Below are 19863 nucleotides of genomic sequence, written 5' to 3' on the forward strand. Positions count from 1 at the left end.
CTAAAACTTCATTTTCAGTGTGTGAGACTACTTCACTATTTGCTCTTTTTGTATACATTTCCTTTGCTGAGATAGCAGTTTAAAAAAAAAAAGCCAGAATCTTTGGCTACACTAGTACACTTTCTGTGTAAACTTATACTACTAACCCTCATCCAGAGAAAATTGTTACAACTGCATCAAGTGATTTCTGATGTATCCTCTGTTCATCTCTTGTAGTCCGAGGACGATGGGACACAAAGCATCAAAAACAATGATTGGCAGGTAGATAAAAGCATGCTTTTTTTTTTTTTTTTGCTATGACTGGGAGAAAAAACCTAGAGCAAGCCCAGTGTAGCCACATTTCACAAGACCAGTGGCTTCGAGCGCAGCATATGCAATATCGAGTTCATTACAAGATGTATGAGAGGCAGTAGAATAGAAGCAGCCATCAACATTCATAAGACACTACAAATCAGATAAATGTCTCTAATTTTATGAAGTCAAAAGATGGGCCTTATTTTTTTAATAAAATTCCATCTGTCAAATTAATTTCTATATTTAATAGAATTCATAATATTCATTCTTTTGTACTTCAAAATGGGTTATTACACTTTTTTCAACAATATGCTTGAAAACTTGGAATACTACTGTGTAGAAATTCATTCTCTGTATCAGTCCTTGACAGCCAAGATATTATAAGAGCTATTTATTCACTTCTGTTTCATTCCTATTTTCCTGGTTATATACTGCTGAAGAGGAGCTTAAGCAACTCACTGGTTAGACTATATTCCAAGTTCTTGTTTTTACATCACATTGAACAAGGCACTGCCCATATGCTTGAAGGCAATGTCAAAACAGCTTCCTAAGATAGACACTGTATTGTTATATGGAATTTAGGATGAAAACAATATACATCATACATCTGGAACAAGCCCCATGCTGTTCCCCAGGCCTCCCACTACAACCCCCTTCAAACTTTACACACACACCCCACACACACCATTTATTTATTGTTTTGCTGCAAAATGGTCAATCAAGCATACTCTTATGGAAGCTATTGACTCTTCTATACTGCATTTGCTCCTAAGTGGTATAAGGGTTGTGAGGTGCTTTCCCCCCACCCACCGCCCAAAAAACCCTGGAAGCTCACAAAAGTATTTCAAAACTGGTCATTTCCAATTTTCACCCAACCTCCTTCATTTTGACCCCTGAATCCTCCATGGAGACCCCCAATGCCCTCCACCACCACTCCAAAATTAAATTGTACCAGTTTGAGGATGACTGTAACACAAAAGTCAAAATGTCCCCAAGCTACCCAGAAATTGGTTAATTTGTGTCACCTACCCACCCAGAAACCCACCCCCAAAATCTAAAAAAAAGACTGAAATTTTGCCAGTTCCACCGTGGTGCCATTCCCACTATGAAACAGGGTCTTTTGGATTGGGTTTTTTTTAACCCCACTGTCATCCCCACTTGTATTTGCACGGCAACATTACCCCACCACCACCTTTTTTAATGCCAATCAAGCTAATCGTTTCACCATGTCATTGGTGATGTGGTCAGACATAATAATTTCGGCTACATGAGGATACTTTCTGGTGCCCTCCCCCCCCCCCCCCCCATATCAACTTTCTTTATTTCCGTTCACGTTTTAGCCTCGTAGTTGCATGGCCATGATAGCCCTTGCTCATTATAGGAAAGCCTTTGCTCACTTTGGGGCTTCTACGAACTATGAGAAATTGCATTTCCAATTCAAAAACTTATTTTAAAAAACACACACACACAAAACAGATTCCCCATCCAAAAGAAAAGCAAAAAATACATTTAACCTTTCACAGTGGCAAAACCATCATGGCCAAAGAAGGAATTGATCAGTGTAAAGAAGGAAAATTAAAAAGCCATCATATGCGTGGGTAGACAAAGGGCAGTGCTAAAAAATGGTATATTTCAAGCAGCTGAAGGCTGGATGGGTGACACCCCCTGCCAACCCCTCTGCTATAGTCTCTCTCCTCCAGTGAGATGTGATTCTGATCCAAAGGTTGTTCCCACTTGTTGAGCATCCTTGTGAGTTGGTTCTTCTCAAAAGAACCTCTTGAAAAATTACTGTCAAATAAAAGTGAGTTTTCTGCATTTACTACACTTTCACTGAACTCTATCGGATCAGAATCAGATCAAAACAAGCGACAAGTGGGGACAACAGACATTTAACCCAATCTGCAATTCAAAATACAGTAAATCATAGTGGGAATGCAGCCCAAAAATCCAATGGTGCCACGGTTGAGCAAAAATTGCCCCCTGCATCATTGCATACCTCTGCCCTAGAGGGTCTGATTTGCCATGGGGGTGTATTTGGGCAACATTTCCTGTGAGGGAATTGGAGGGGTGGGTGAGACTCTCCCTGATCCTCATAGTATATGGAAGTTGTCCTTCTTGGTTCTAGACTGAAGCTTACTATTGCTGTTTCCTCTCAGATGTCACCTACATGATATGAATGATCTAGAACTATGAGTATTCATGGTAGCTTGCTTACATTACTATATTCTGGTGGTCTCCACTGTGGTGTCCATGGCCACCACTGTACCCGCAGTCATTTTTGGCTGCACCTGTCAAGACCCTGCAGTTTCTGCTTTTTAATTTTTTACATTCAAATGTTACTGGGAGGTACTGGCTCCCAATGCTTTTTAAAATGATTCATAATGGAATTAAACAGGGCCCACTGACACAGTGTTAGAAAATTTAAAGGCAGGTGGGTACAGTAAAGCTTCTCTATTTTTGAGTGTGCCCAGCTGCTCAAAAAACAAAAGGGAGCAGGAAGACTCCTAGGTGACTACAGGTAGTAGTGAGGAGTGAATGTATGTGTTTTTGGTGTGTGAGACTGTTAAGTTGTTTCTTTGTTTGGCTGTGGTATCAGTTTAGTCTGGATGCACGTGGGTGCATATTTCTCTAAGATTTGCTAGCTGTCTTTTGTGAAAAAGGTATTTCATCACACACTGCATAGCTATACTATGTACAGTAATTCTTTCCCACTAGATTTAGTAATATTTACCAGTGCTGCTCAAAGTGGTGGCATCTGGACCAATGCCAGTTCCTCACCCATTTGGCTTCTGATCACTGGCAGGTTTCCAGGAAAGAATGAAACAGTTATACTCAATGGGCAGAAATAGAGTGCCACCCCCTGGCACATTGGAAAGTAATAATTGCCAGTTCCCATCCGGATATCATGAAAGCCCTGATGTATACCACCTCTGGCAACTTTAAATATGAATTAGGCAATTTCATGGATAATAAGATACTAGTCATGAAAGTCATATGCCATTTCCAGAAGTAGCATGCTTCTTGATACAAGTTGCTGGTGAATATGAACAATAAGATGCTATTGCACTGTTGTTTTTCTTGTGGATTCTCATTGGGCATCTGTGGCCACTGTGGGAACAGAGTGCATCACCAAATGGATCTTGCAACTCTCCTACATTTTACAAACTGTAAATATAGCTAAGTCTACTTAGCTATAATCATACACAAATACATGCAAAGATGGACAGAAGCTACATCCTGTTAAATTTGTGCATGTAAGGGAGAGAAAACTCATATTTGAAGGAGGCTGAACAAGGGTACAGCTACCCAGTAATCCACCACTATTTTACATATGTGAAGGCAGTGTGATAATTAAACTCTCAATTTTTGTTGAAGGTTGGCATATTTTAAGTGAATCATGAGTCTACTTTTGGAACTGGAATGCAGACCAGCTGGCTTCTGCTCTCTCACTGGTGCTACTATTAAACAATATTTAATTTTTAAGCTGTTTAGAACACTTTGTTCTCATGGAAGCATGCATGAGGGGGATTAAATTATATCTGTATTATACTTTCCTTAGTGATTGGCAATTATATTGTCAGTCATTTTGCTTTGTTATTCATTGTACTTAGCTGCACAGGGACTGGAAAAATATTTTCCTTTTGTTGTTCCACAGCAAGAAGTTGTTTCAAACTTCTAAAGTATAGCACTGGAGTCAGTGGTCTTACTTGTGGGGGGGGGGGTTAAGATTTTGAATTTGAAGAGTTTCCTACTGTGCCCAAGCAGAAGGGGTACCTAAGCCCACCATTTTAAGGCGAAGCCCCTCACTCAGTAGCACTATGCTCTTGCTACTGCTTGGTCGTCAATATGGCATATAAAATATTTTTTATTTATTTTGCAAAATAAATTTTGCACACCATTTTGCAAAAAATTCTGGTTATGACATATTAGAAGGATTAACTTTTCATAAAAATGTATTATTACTCTTAAGTAAATTGCAAACAAAATATTATTAGGAACCAGAGCCATTTGGAATGCATTGGAATAGAGCTCTCGTGGGGGGGGTTTCTTGCCCTTTGGATAATTCTTGTCCTTTAAAATAACTGTATTCACTTGGCTTGAAGCAATACGCCACATAGGTTCAGTATTTTTAACCATGGCAACATATGCAGCAAAGAAAGAGAAAAGAGAGATGCCTGTATAGTTCAAATGGCCACAGTCATGGCCCACAGAAACTGCCACAGCATTGTTTTCAGTAGCTGTCATGACACAAATGAAACAACTGAAGCCACATCTGAAAAATAACATCTGAAGTTTTGTGGTTCCTAAATATGATGGTTAGAATCCCAATGGGCAGTTATGAATGTGCAACCTAGAGTCATGCAACTGTGACGGTTTCATATTCACAATCCCTAGTTTAGTGTGTTTGTGTGTGTGTGTGTGTATACAGTGTATGTGTGTGTGTGAGCGTGCATATATATAGATTACTCTCATTGATTGCACTAGCTGCTGTCTGGTAAGTGGGAAATGGGGGGACTTTCACCGTCCCTAACATATAAATATGGACCTAGAAAGTCCCCCAATCCCCACTTACCAGATAGCAGCCAGTGCAGTCAATGAGGGTCTGTTCCCCTGTTGACTGGGAAGCAGCTGAGTGATGGTCCCACTGACCCTTTCATGTCAGCAGTCTCCAGCAGCAGGGGATTTGTGACAGGGCTGGAGATCAGGCTGGGAATGTCAGTTAGTTGTTTCCTGGTCAATAGGAACAGAAACCCATTAAGCAGAGCAGCAACTGCCCAGTAAATGGGGATTGGAAGGGGCTAGGACAGGAGTCACTGCATAGCACTCGAACATGTGTGACTCCCAAACAGAATTCTGGCCGACATACAGAAAATTCTAAACTCATACTTTATTTTTTATTTTTATTATTTATTAGAGTACTTATGCCCTGCCCTTCAGCACCAAGGTGTGACCTTACCTAAACAAAAACATTGCTGAAAAATCAAGTTAATCTGTGAACCAATATTCCAGGTTCTGGGCTTCATGGAGAGCTTAATAGAGAAACAAATAATTAGGATCACTAATGAGTGCATATCAGAGCAGACACAGAAAGCAGCAGTTTCATCTTTTTCTCACACCCACACTCTCCAAATAGCAAATAAGCATTTTGGAAAATCTTCACTGATATATTGATGGATTATAAATCCATGAATGAATGCATGGATAACACCGTCAACATTCATGGCATTTTACAATCCACAAAAGAATAGGTTGCTCCCTAATAAAGCTTGGAGACTAAAATTATACAGGGAAATAGAGGGAGGGGAGGGGAAGTGGGAGGAGGAAAGTGCTATTATTTAAATTACATGCATGTTCCCTTTTGTTACCATCTTAAGAAGAACCAGCAAGCTAAGAGGCTAGGCAGAAATATAAAACTCTGGTTCTCCTAGGAAGGGTTTGCATTACAAGGCCATCATTTTAAATGTTCTGTGGAGATGCTGGAGCAAAATGAAAATCTGGAGGTTTGCATTCCTTAAAGAACATTCACAGCCAAGTTAGCCTTGGGAGAAACAACAAATGAGCTAGCCATTGTCCTGAAATGGCTCACTTATAAGGTAATAAATCCCAATGATGTCAGTAGTACAATTAACTTTCAAAGATGTGTATCTGTTCCCATTGATTGAAGAAAGTTCAATAAGTACACCCGTAGGAGAGATATTTAAATTGCATTCTTCTAATTACAGACTGCTTGTTAAATGCTGAAGGATTTATCCATTTATTCTGCAGGATGTGTATGTGAATCACTTTCCTGCTACACTCAGCATTAAAGTACCCAACAATTTGTGGTAGTCTTCTCTAGTATCTCCATTCCATGGAAAGTTTCAAATGTCTACATACCATACCCCAACTATGATTTCTCTAGGCAGTAAGGGGTTGTCCACCCTGGCAAAATAAAGCAGCTTCAAACCGATTTGAAGCTTACCTGTTCAGATGACGTACAGTGCCAGACCGCATGGAAACAAACAGAAAGCCATGCTATGGTGTTAAAAACTGGAGCAAAAAGAAACTCTCGTACTCTGTGAAATACTGAAAATGTGCATCATCACACCAGTATATAAACAGCACAGCATGAACGTGGGAATGCAAGAAAGCCTAGGCAATGTATGGAAGTAGTCTGGAGCATTCACCCCGAGATCAGTGAGATGCAGCCACTGGTGCCATTGCTCGCCTTACATTTGTTTTTTTCATTTCAGCATACAGGTGCATGAGCCTAGGGTGAAGGGGGGAAAGAGGGCATGTGGAAAAAGTATTTTGTATTTTTCAGTACTAGAGGAAACAATGAAAAAGAGTTCACATACTCACCATATTGGCATTTTTTTTCCTTCTCAGTAGTTATTTCAAATTGAGATCTGCCTGTAAACAAGGCTGTGTGCGCTTTTTCTGTCATGCTCTACTGTGAGATTCCCATAGGCATATGCCTGACCCTCTGAGAACAGAATGCTGGTTTAGGTGTTAAGAGCAACATAGTGTTTTTGGGGGGAAGGAGAAGGCGCTCTTCTAGGCACTAGCTCTCTGCAGGACCTTCCAGGCTGAAGACTTCAAAAACAAACAATTCACCAAAGTGGCTCTAGATGAAAATGAGGTAAAAGGACAAGCTGATTTTGCAGCAAAAACAATTATTATTATTATTGTTATTGTTATTATTATTATTATTTCTTTATTAAAAAGGCAGAAAAAGATACCAACAGAACACTCTATACTCAATGTAATCTATTTCTCAAAATAAAAGGGAAAAACAGCATGGATACTTAAAAAATAAACTTTCTCCTAACCAAACTGTGGTGAGAGGTCACTAGTGGGGTGTAGCTAAGCTTAAAGGGCTTACAGATTAAAACACACATGGATTTTCTCACCCTCCTGTGTGGAGATGGCTAGAGACTCGGGAAGGACAAAAAGAGCTCTGTGCCTGTATTTTTAAGGTCTTTCTCACTTGGGAGGGGTCTCTGAGTGAAGGGAATGCCTCTAGGTGGAGCAAAAGTGTCCTCAACATGTGTTTACAAGAGCACCTGCCCTTCATGTTCTGATAATGGCTCTCAAGTAGTCTGAACAATACCATATAATTGGGTTGTGTGCACTGGACAAAAATCCAATCTATATAGGCAATCACTTTCTTTTAAATCCAGATGTTTGTCCAGCTCTTTTAAATCCAGATGTTTTCCAGGCCCTTTGAAGACAGCACAATACCTCACCATAGGAGGTATACTGATCTGAGCCAGTTTGACAGGGTCTCTCTTCCATGGATGGTAGACAAGACAGTTAAGCACTAATAGCTCTCAATCAATGCAACCATTCCCTTGCCAGCGAGGTGCGGGGGCGGAGGGGGACTTGGCAGTTTTGGAATGAAACTTGGCTTTTCTAAGATGTACAAAGAGTCCAGGCTGCAGTAGCAGCCCAAGTTTCTACATTATGAATTCTTTAGACTCCGGCAGCAGACACCTTTCCTGTCTTATGCATCAAAGTCTAATACTCATATTTAATGAGCATACCTGGTAGCATAGGTAGTCCTTTCTTGTGATTCAGGACAGCACTTACGTTTTTGCTTTCTGTGACATTCTCTCTCTCCTTCTGAGCTGAACATACACTTGAAATGGTGGCCATTCCGTTGTTATATTTCTGGTCCTGGCTAAACAGAGGTATAGGTTTAACCTGCAAATGGCTACTTTGAATTTTCTTCTACTTTAAGAACAAAGAGCATAATACAGTGTTTTATATTTTCAAATTTCCTTTAGAACTCTGGAAGTACATTAGAAGCAGAGACCACTCTGCATATGCTATTTCATTTCTCAGTTCACAGGCTCATAGAGTTGAAAGAGACCACAAGGGCCATCCAGTCCAACCCCATGCCATGCAAGAATCAAAGCGTCCCTGACAGATGGCCATCCAGCCTCTGTTTAAAAACCTCCAGAGAAGGAGACCCCACCTCATTCCAAGACAGCATATCCCCCTGTTAAACAGCTCTTACTATCAGGAAATGCTTCCTAATGCTTAGGTGTAACTTCTTTTCCTGTAGTTTGAATCCACTGCTCTGTATCCTAATCTCTGGAGTAGCAGAAAATAAGTTTGCTCCTTCTTCAATATGACATACTTTCAAATATTTAAGCATGGTTGTCATGTCTTCTCTCAAATGTCTCTTCCCCAGGCTAAACATACTGAGTTCTGTAAGTTCCTTCACAATTTTGGTCACCTTCCTCTGGACACACTCCAGCTTGTAAATATCCCTCTTGTGTTGTGGAGCCAGAACTGGACACAGTATTCCAGGTGAGGTCTGATCAAAGCAGAATAAAGAATATTACTTCTCTCGATCCTTTTGATGCCACCTAGGATCATACTGGGTTTTTCAGTTGCCACATCACATTGTTGACTCATGTTTAACTTGTGGTCTACTAAGACTCCTAGATCCCTTTCACCTATACTGTTGTCAAGCTCGGTGTCACCTTCCTTATATTTGTGCAATTCATTTTTACTGTATTTCTCCCTGTTGAAATTCATTTTGTTAGTTTTGACCCAGTGTAAAGGTCATTTTGAATTCTGATCCTGGCATCTGTGGTTTTAACTACCCTTCCTAATTTGGTGTCATCAGTCCCTATTCCATTATTCACACCATTGATAAAGATGCTGAATAGCACTGGGCCCAGGACAGAAACATGTGGCACCCAGCTAGAAGTGGAGATTTTATCTCCACAACATTTTATGTTCATTGGTGAACATCCTTTGGGTTCAATCAGCCAACCAACTTCAAATCCATCTAGTCGCCATTTTACTAGTTTTTTTGTTTGTTTGTTTGCTTGCAAGAATATCATGTCAAGGCCCTCACTGGAATCAAAGAGACATAACATACACAGCATTCCCCTCATCTACCAAGCCTGTAACTCTATTTTTAAAAAGGTTAAGATTACTCTGGGCATGACTTGTTTTTGAGAAATCCATGTTGACTTTTAGTGATCACAGAATAACTTTTTAAGTGCAACAGACTGACTTTTTTATTATCTGCTCTAAAATCTTTCCCAGTACTGATGTCAGGCTGACTCAGTGGTAATTATTTGGGTCTCTTTTTTCCCCTTTTTGAAAATGGAGACAACATTTGTCCTCTTCCAATCTGTTGGACTTATCCTGTTCTTCTGGTTTCTTTCAGAATTTTATGTTCCTTCAGATAAAGCACAGTATTGTTCCTTCTTTGCTGTTTAGAGAAATGGTTATTTGATTCAGTGCATCTGTAAAAACAGCTTTGGAATTAAATGTTGAGTATATAGTCTTATATGGATTTAAAATTCAAGCCTTTCAATACAAATGGTAATCTTTCAAGTACTAACATACACTGTATGCAGCTTTTATCTTTAAGTAAAAAACATAAGAGGCCAGGTAATTATACAGGGCTAAGTGTTTGGCAACAACCAGTAGCATTTCTGGTTAGCATAGTCTAAACGGATCCAGCCAGTGCTGTGGCATCAAATCTGTTCTTCTTTCATAACAGTTAATACCAATACACATAACTCACATTTATCAAATAATGGCAGACTCATAGATAAAACCTTTAAAGGTCAAAACCACCCAAAATTATGTACTAGTAGTAATATTAATAACCATAACCCTTCCTTCATTTTTATTTATTTTTTGCTAAGTCTGCATCTGTTACTCTTGGCTAAAACCTGAACACATTTTTAAGGGGATGTGAATACTAGGAATAGATTGTCTATGAAGAAATACTATTTTAAGCAGATAACTCTGTCAAAACATTGAAGAACCATGAAAGCCATTTTATTTATCTGTGAGAGAATGTTCATAACAAGTGAACATTAATGCAAGCATATATTTCACTCCAGTCAAAAACAAGTGTTTGAGCTGATTGTGTAAATGCATACATTTCTTAAATGAATGTTAATGAAGTACCAGTAAAAAGAAGGAAGAAACTTTGGGCTGGCTGTTCCACCTTGTTGTTTTTCATTTTTCAGAAGATATATTTAATGTTTACAACACAACAGGGGAGACTGAGCCACTCAGAGTTGGTGGTCCATATACAGAGACCACAAGATGTGGTTGTAAATATTGCCACAGTTCACCCACAGGTAACTGATAAGTCCATTGCACTAAATATGTATTGAAAAGGGCAACAATTCTTCAGTTGATCTAAAGATGGATCCCACAATATTCAATTTCTTCCATAAAAATACTTGTATCACAATCTTCACATTAGGATTGCCCCACAGATTTAGTTTAGCTTAACTGTATGGGCCAAACCTCCATACCATCTTAACTGAGAACAATTATAATAATAATATCTTAACAAAATGTAGACTTATGACTCCAACATCATTTTTTTCTTTTTCCTGTTTTTTAACACCTTTGCCTGACGTAAAAGCCAGTGGTGCTTCAAAAGTTTACATCATGTATTTTGTGCATTTCAGTTGGCCAATAAAGGTATTGTGTGGGTTTTTGATGTTATTGTATCTTGATCTATGGCCAACATGGCTACCCCTGGATACGTTGACAAGATACTGTACCCCAAACCATCCTGCCAGAAAAGGTTGCAGATGTCATTGTATCTTACTTCCTTCAGTTAATACAGTTGGCCCTTCATATCCACGGGTTCTTTATCCATGAATTCAACCATCCATGGATTGAAAATATTAAATATATATATATCAATCCGAAAAAGCAAACCTTGATTTTGACATTTTATATAAGGGACACCATTTTATTATGCCATTGTATTTAATGGGACTTGAGCATCCATGGATTTTGGTATCCACAGGAAGTCCTGGAAGCAACCCCCCGTGGATATCAAGGGCCCACTGTAGAACCAAAGACTGTCCATGATGAAGATGTTCCATGTAAGTTAATTCCAACTGTTGGAATGTGTTGGAAAGTATTATGTAAATCTGATGTTAATAAATTTAGAGCTAGATTAAACAAAGAGGTAGATTGCAAGATATAAATTAACCAATGGAAAACTGCCCTAGCTTCAACATATAAAATATCTAAACCTAGGATTATATTTAGTCCCGAAAAACCAGTGCTGCAGGTGTATTGGACATCATTACACCTTTTCAGGAAGAAGTTTTACAAGAACTAAAATGTTGGTGGTGTCATGCAGATAATGTTTCCCTCTGGCATGTTCAGTGATTATCCATTTGAAGTTGAATGTGTTACAAAATGTTAATTTTGTATTAGAAAAATCTTTGAAATTTCTAGATACACATTTTCCTTTCAATTACATTCCTCTCATGTGGAATTTAACTGATGATCTATTGTGCTGGATCCTACATGTGTTTACTGTTACAGAAAGATAAACATTAATCATCCATTGTTCAATTGTAAGAAGATCTTAATGGTTTAAATAGGCTGCTGTTGTGCACCCTCAAGTCATTTCCATAGAAGAGAATCATAAAATCATAGTGTTGAAAGAGACCATAAGGGCCATCCAGTCCAACTCCCTGCCATGTCCCTGCCAACTTACAGCAACCTTAAGACAAACCTATTATAGGGTTTTCCTGGCAAGATTTCCTCAGAAAAGGTATGCCATTTCTTCCTCTGAGAGTGAGAGGGAGCATGACTTGCCCAAGGTTACCCAGTCGGTTTCCACAGAATAATGGGGATTTGAATCTTCATTTCCCAGCATCCTAGTCCAACATTCAAACCACTATCCCACACTAGCTCTATACATGAACCTATATTTTATAGAGATCAGTTTCAAGAAAATGTATTTTTGGAAATATGCTTGCCTTATGTTAATGTATATGCCTAGCCATTGTTCATATCCTATGTATCTCCCTCCCTCCCATTTCTATTTTTTTCTCTTTTTACTGTTTCTTTTTTATCATACATTTAAAATCTATTTTTTTAAAAGAAATAAAGCTGAGTGTTCTACCTAGCATCACAAAAATGTATTATCCCAATAGGAAACTGTTCATATAGTCATCATTTGCCTCAGCCCTCAAAGTTCACTCTGGATTTTCCATCAAGTTGAACTAATCACTGTTTAAAGAGACTATACCAAAAATTAAGCATAGGTGGTATAGAACTACTGGTATTGCCACTGTATTATGTATGTGTATGTGCCTTCAAGTCACCTGTAGAATTAGGGCAACCTCATGAATTTCATAGGGTTTTCTTACACACAGAAAACTCAGAGGTGGTTTCTCTCTGGTATATAATATAGTATATAGCACCTAATTTTTTGGCAGTCCCCCATCCAAGTACTAACCAAGGCTGACTCTGCTTCAATTACAAAATCAGATGGCATCTGGTGCCTATAGAGTATTTAGGCACCCCTGCACTGTACTACAACAAAACAAGTTTTTAAAAAGGTAAGTGTCACTCATCTTTTAGAAATGGAACAGCCAATTTAATAGAAGGCTACCATTGAGAAAGAGAAACTGCTGTTTTCAACTAATTAAACTAGGAAGTATGATCTTGCAGAGTTCCTATTCATTAAAATATATAGAAAAGATTCAAAGCTCAAAATAACCTGCCTGAATAGCAGATGAAACTATAGTTTTCAAAAATGTTTTCCTCCTACGAAAGCCCTATTACTTCAGTTGCCCTGAAGTTCCTCACATTATTTGATTACAAGGGCATAAATATAGCAGCTGAGTTAAGTCAATATGCAGGAGTCTACTTTAGCCCGTAATGATGCCATCCCAACCAGCAACCCTGAAAAACCATCCAGAAGTGTACACCACCCACATGCCTTACATAATCCAGGCAAGAACGGGTCATAGAAGAGCAGTAACATTTCAGAAAGAGTGGGTGTGTTGCGTATTCATCTTCTGGGCTGTTCAATAAAGAAACAGTATTAACAATGTGGGTGGTATGTGACGAAAGGAGGAAGCAAGGATAGCAAGACAGGAGAAAATGGCATAAGTGTCCTTAGATGTGTTCATCATAGGGACCTCTTTGTTATATTGTTTACATCTGTACCTTATTCAGCTAGCTTGCTCACTCAGAGTCATGGTAACATGGCATGCCTGTGTTCAAACTATTTTTATGACAATGATTGAACCATTAAATTAAAGCTTAGGTTGACAAGCCATAGACTAGTGGCCTTGCAATGCTCTAGCTTCCTATGGATATGTCTTTCTTGTTCTCATTGTCAGACTTCTGTAAAATAACAGTAAAGAACAAACTGCTTGCTCCTTGTGATGTGACAGGAGAGCAGTGCCTATGTTCCCTGTTTTCAGAAAATTTAATGTGTATGTAGACTGCACAAAAAGGAAAATTGCAGCGCAGCCTGTGTTCTGCTTTAAGAAGCAGGCTCTGATCCTATCCACATGGTCTTGGGATAAGCCCCTTGAATTCTGTGGGATTTATTTCTAAAGAAACAATAAAAGATCAGACCATTTGAATGCCTTCTTACAAATATAGGAAGCTATGGAAAGCTGATTTGTAAGAGAACAAATAACTTCTCTTCCAACCCCTAAGTGTTGGAAGAACAAGTGCAAATAAGTCAAGCATCAAGTTCAGCTGTTACTCTATTACTCTATGTAGCCAGGCACTGGTTACTTTGACTGGCAATAGCAGTCTCCGCATCCCAGCCCTGCTAGCTTTAATTCAAGATGCTAAGCACTGAAATGGAAAACTTTTAAATGTGCTTCTTTACCATTGAGACATGCAATTTCTGTCTTCCACATCTAAATGTGCAAATAGGATAGAGTGTGACATATAGACCGAAGCGTCAAGAGATGCCAGAATATGAATCAACACAACACAACTGCTCCTCATGTCTTTCAGTTCAACACAGTCAACTATGGTCATAATAGCTTTACGTGGACTTAGACTCCTGATTACTGTGTCATAAACCAAGTCTTATGCTAATTTTCCTTACCTATCTCCTCCCCCCTCTGTATCTTCTCTCCTAAGACTAGTCACTTCATGAGAAAGCACACATACTTTTTTTAGTACTGGTAACTGCAGGATGAGATAGCTTAGCAGTTAAGACACCGATGATCGCAAGGTCAGCAGGTCGGCAGTTTGAGAGCCAGGTGCCGTGTGACAGAGTGAGCTCCCATTACTAGTCCCAGCTTCTGCCAACCTAGCACTTCAAAAGCATGTAAAAGTGCAAGTAGATAAATAGGTACCACTTTGGTGGGAAGGTAACAGTGTTCTGTGAAGTCATGCTGGCCACATGATCACAGATGATGCTGGCTCTTCAGCTTAGTAATGGAGATGAGCATTGCCCCCTACAGTCGGACATGACCGAACAATAATCTCAAAGGTGAGACCTTTGCTATTTTTAAGTACAGTACAGCAGGATCATTGCACTAATTTCCCATGCAAGTAAGTGTGTGGAATAGGAGTTTTAGGGAACAGGAGTTTTGGGGGTGTAATTAATGCACTTGGCTGAGACTGTGGGCCTCAGATATTGAAATCTCACCCCAATAGTTTCTGAATGTTGCATTTCACTTTTCTCTAACATGACTACCTACAATTTCCTCTCCCCTCACAACTATGTATGTAGATACATCTGTACACTAGGAAAAATGTATTGCATCTGGTAAACTATACTGTAGTTCTCAAAAGCTTATGCTTTACTAAATGTGTCCAGTCTTAAAAGTGCCACACAACTATGTGTTGTTTTTTCTATCCCACTAGAAACTTTTCCTCTAAAATGCAACTTGCTTCACATGTGGGGCTAAAACCGTGTTTTAGATTTATTGGTGTGCAGTGGTCAGCTTTTCTGATGACATTAGCTTATTTACAATGGTTAAAAGGGATAGCACTGAGGTTCCAAAAGCATCTCTCCAAATGGAGTGAATGAGTATTAAAAAGGTTAATGTAGTCCAGTGTAAACGAGTGCAGGGTGGTAGGCACTTGTGTAAAAAAAATCTAGTTTCAAATATTTGCTGATGAAGGCAGAACTAGTGACCAGGAAAGAGATCTTAAGATAGTTCTGTTAAAATGTTGGCTAGATGTGCAGTTTCTGTAAAAAGGCAATTTTCATGTTAAAAATCATTAGAAAAAGGGCAGATAATAAAATTGCCAACAGTATTATTCCTTAATATGGAACTATGGCATGACCACTTTTGGAAGTGGATTTAAAATATCTCGGAATTAAAGCATCAGGGAATAATACAAAACATTTTCAAGACAACTATATTAAGGTAAGGACCTGTCAAGATTTGGTGTTTCTATGATAAAGATGAATAATAATAATATTAATAATAATAAAATTTATTTATATTTTCCCTCCTCTCCCAAGGGGATCGAGGTGGGATTACAACCCAACAATAACAATAAGATACAAGAATAAAACATATAATTTTCAAGCATTAAAACAGTTAAAAACAGTACAGTCAAACCCCCATATGCTCTTTTTATTTCAGAACATTCCAATATTCACAAATGATGGCCTGTTTAAAGCATGGCATAAAGACATATCAAAATATATATGGCAAGGCAAAAAGCCAAGAGTCAAAAAAGAATACTGTAGATTTAGAAAGATGAAGAAAGAAGCAACAAAGTGATCACATAACTAGATCCACAGTTCTATGAAGACAAGTTATGACATTCTGAGAATTGATAGCTACAGTATTTTAATCAGTTTCAGGATAAAATAAAGGGAGGAATCTTGTGGCTTTAAGGCTCATTTATTTTAGAACAAGCTTTGATGGATATCAATCTACCTTCAGATGCATTGATGGGGTACAGTATTGGACCACTAAAATATTGTCAGCTTTTGAGTCCTTCCAGTTTTTTAATTACAAAACCTTATATGTGTAAGAGAAACAGCAAAATCCAAAGAACGTGACCAGATGTTATTGCCACTATATTTGGAGAATTTTAACTTGGGGGGGAGAAAGGTGTATAGCACTGTGCATGGTGTGGAGGAGGTGCATAAAATTCCCCCCTGGGGGCCTGGGACCATCCAATAAAATGTGAGTGATTTCAGATAGACAAAAGGAAATGCTTCTTCACATAGTGCATAGTTAAAGTATCAAATTACCTTCTGTATGATGTGTTAATAGCCACTGGCTTTAATCTATGGTGCAATGGCATCCTTGATTTTCTCTTGTTCTCCCACAACTCCCCTATTTTGTTGCATCTTCACCACACATGGCTAAGTGAACCATCCCCATTGCTATAGTGCCAGAGTATTACATCTGATCATATATATTTTAGTCAATTGCGTTGAAGTATAATACCACCCACAGATTATTTTCTCTTGCTCCGACATTCTTACATATTCTACTGATATTGTCAAACATTTTCCCACTGTGATGTGTTGATGTTAAATGATATCCCCAAACCGTCTCCCACTTATCTTTAAAACTCACATCCAGAGTCTCTAAAGTCAATATGGGAGTGCAAATTTTCACAATAGTCTCTTTTTGCAGCTTTTTTTTTTAAATGGTGAATAGTTTTGATCAAAAATATCTGGCATGTTATTCTGTTTTTGAATACAACTTTGAATTTGTAAACACTGTAAAGTACTTTATTAATGTTATGGTTTGTAGTAGGTCTGATATTACCTCTATTTGCTGTCCTTCACATCACTGAATGTTAGCATGTTGTAAAGAAATCCACATACATAGTTATTTGACCCGTTTCATGTAGCATTTTTTTACTCTGACTAGCAGGCTACATTGTCTGATGGTTGGATACCTAAGTATTTACCTCAGAGGGTTTCTAATGAGAACCTCTAATCTCAATTAATGACTTAAGATCCTTCATCACATTAATGGACCTTAATGCTCTGCAAGATAACTTCCAGAGTGTTCTCTTACTCCTCACCTTGTGGGACAGTTTCTCAGTGCCAGTGTATAGCCATAAAGCCATTAAGGCTGCATCTGCATGGCACTAATAATCTAGTCTGACACCACTTTAACTGTCATGGCTCCATGCTATGGCATTCTAGGAACTGCAGTTTGTTGTGGCACCAGAGCATTCTGACAAAGCTCTCACAAAGCTGCAATTTCCACAATTCCATAACACTGGGCCATGGCAGATAAAGTGGTGTCCAACTAAATTATTTCTGCAGTGCAGATGCCGCCTCTAACTCCTGGCTTTTAATTTTAAAAGGCTCAGTAGAGATTGGTGAAAAAGTTTCATGAGACTGGATATGGCCTGTGACAAAAGGGGGACAAGAGGGAAGGACAGTCAAAAAGACTGCATGCAGCTTGTGAAGAGTTTTTAAAATTGGAAATTCTTGAGATTTCTGGAGGCATTTTGTCAAGAAAAAAGGTGTTTGGGCAGTTTGTCCAGACATTAAAATCTATGTCTGTGTGATTAATACTGATTATAATGGTGGTCCAAAACACACGGCAGAAATAATCCAGTTTGAGATTGCTTTGACTGCCCTGACTCAGTGCTAGGGAATTCTGGGAAGTGTAGTTTTGTGAGACATGTAGCCTTCTCTGTCAGGGACCTCCGGTGCAAGAATAAACTACAATTCCCAGGATTCCCCAGCACTGAGCCTGGGAAGTTAAAGTGGTCTTGAGCTGGGTTATTTCTGCTATGTGTTTTGGACCCATGATATCATGATACCTGACATCATCATCATCCATGGTTAAGAGACTATTAAGACTACCATGGTTAAAAAACAATATATGTGCCCACTGATATTTAGTAAACTTAAAGCACAAATCTATGCTGGGTATTTACCATAATAAATGAAATGTAAAAGTAAAGCACAAATCTCTGACAAACTAGGTGCAATTCAGAGATGTAGCCGTGTTAGTCTGTAGAATCAGTATGTAGAGAGATTTTGTAACACCTTTGAGACTCACTGAAAGGACAAAGTTGGCAGCATGAGCTTTCCTAGACTTGAGTCTACTTTCTCAGTTGCTTTTGGTGGAGTGGAAGCCAGGGACAGACAAATACACACACACACACACACACACACAGAGAGAGAGAGAGAGAGAGAGAGAGAGAGAGAGAGAGATACCAATGGCATATATGTCTGTCCCTGGCTTTCCTCTCCACCAAAAGCATCTGAGGAAGCAGACTGAAGTCTAGGAAAGCAAAAGCTCATGTTTCCAACTGCTTTCTTTCAGTGAGTCTTGAAGGGCCTGCAAGATCTCTCTACATACAAACTGGGCATGTTATTAGATTCACTGATTTAAGATTAAAAAGAGAAGGAAGGGCAGATGATATACACCAATCTGCTCACAACACTTTGTGTGTGAAAATAAGAGGAGGGAGAGAAAGAGAAAGTCTGCATCTGTGGAACTTGCTCCTGACTGACCAGCAGCTTTGAAAGGCTCCCAACCTGGGTGTGTGTATGGAATACAGCAACTACAAGGCTAGCATCCAGTAGTTACACATTGACCTGAGAGTAGGGAATTCAGAGAACAGTGCCTTTCACAAAGCAATTTTTGTGGCCCCCTCTCTGTCAGAAAAATAAAATAAAAAGGCATGCATAAAGTAAGGCTAAGTAAGGATCATGTAGTAGCCCCTTTGAGATTAACTGAAAGAAGCTTGTAGCATGACCTTTTGTGTAGCCTTGAGTCTACTTCCTCAGGTTGCATCTGCACTGCAGAAATAATCTGGTTTGACACCGTGTTAATGGCCACGGCTCAATGCTGAGGAGTCCTGGGAATTGTAGTGTTCTGAAACATTTAGCTTCTGTGTCAGAGAACTCTGGTGCTGCAGCCAATTACAATTCCCAGGATTCCTTAGCACTGAGCCATAGCAGTTAAAGAGCCCATCCACATTGCAGAAATAATCCAGTTTGACATCAGTTTAACTGTCATGACTCCATGCTGTGGAATCTTGGGAACTGTTGTTTGTTGTGGCCCCAGAGCTCTCTGACACAGAAGGCTAAAGGTCTCTCAAAACTACAGTTCTCAGGATCCGATAGCATTGAGCCAGGACAGTTAAAGTAGTCTCAAACTGGATTATTTCTGCAGTGCCAATGCAGCCATAGACTGCCTTTTTAGAGCATGCTATTTGTAGTCATCATCACTCTGAGGAAGGCAGCATCCACGCTGCAGAAATAATCCAGTTTGACACCACTTAAATTCAGTGCCATGGAATCCTGGGAATTGTACTTTTGTGAGAACTTTAGCCTTCTCTGTCAGAGAGCTCTGGGGTCATAATAAACTACAATTCCCAGCATTCCATAGTATGGAGGAAGGGCAGTTAAAGCGGGGTTAAACCAGATTACTTCTCAGAGTGGATGCAACCAAAGTGGTGTGGAGATGGATTATATCTGCAGTGTGGATGCAACCAAAGTGGTTCCAACCTGGATTATCTCTGCAGTGTGGATGCAACCAAAGTGGTTCCAACCTGGATTATCTCTGCAGTATGGATGCAACCAAAGTGGTTCCAACCTGGATTATCTCTGCAGTGTGGATGCAACCAAAGTGGGGCCACACCAGACTATTTCTTCAGTGTGGATGTAACCCAAGAGGGGTCAAGGCAGACTCTTCCTTCCGTGGGGGTGCAGCGCCTGAGAGCTGTCCAGCGTCCCCAGCCTCTTCCCTGCCCTGAAGCCCCCCTCTCCCTGAGCCCCCGCCTCCTGGGCTTCCCGATCCCAGCCCAAGCCCCTCGCTCCTCGCTCCTCGCTGCTGCTGCTGCCTTAAAGGGAGAGGC

The sequence above is a fragment of the Sceloporus occidentalis genome, unplaced genomic scaffold (assembly GCF_023333645.1).
Source record: "Sceloporus occidentalis isolate IW3139 unplaced genomic scaffold, rSceOcc1.0.p SCAF_1, whole genome shotgun sequence".
Classification (NCBI taxonomy): Eukaryota; Metazoa; Chordata; class Lepidosauria; order Squamata; family Phrynosomatidae; genus Sceloporus; species Sceloporus occidentalis.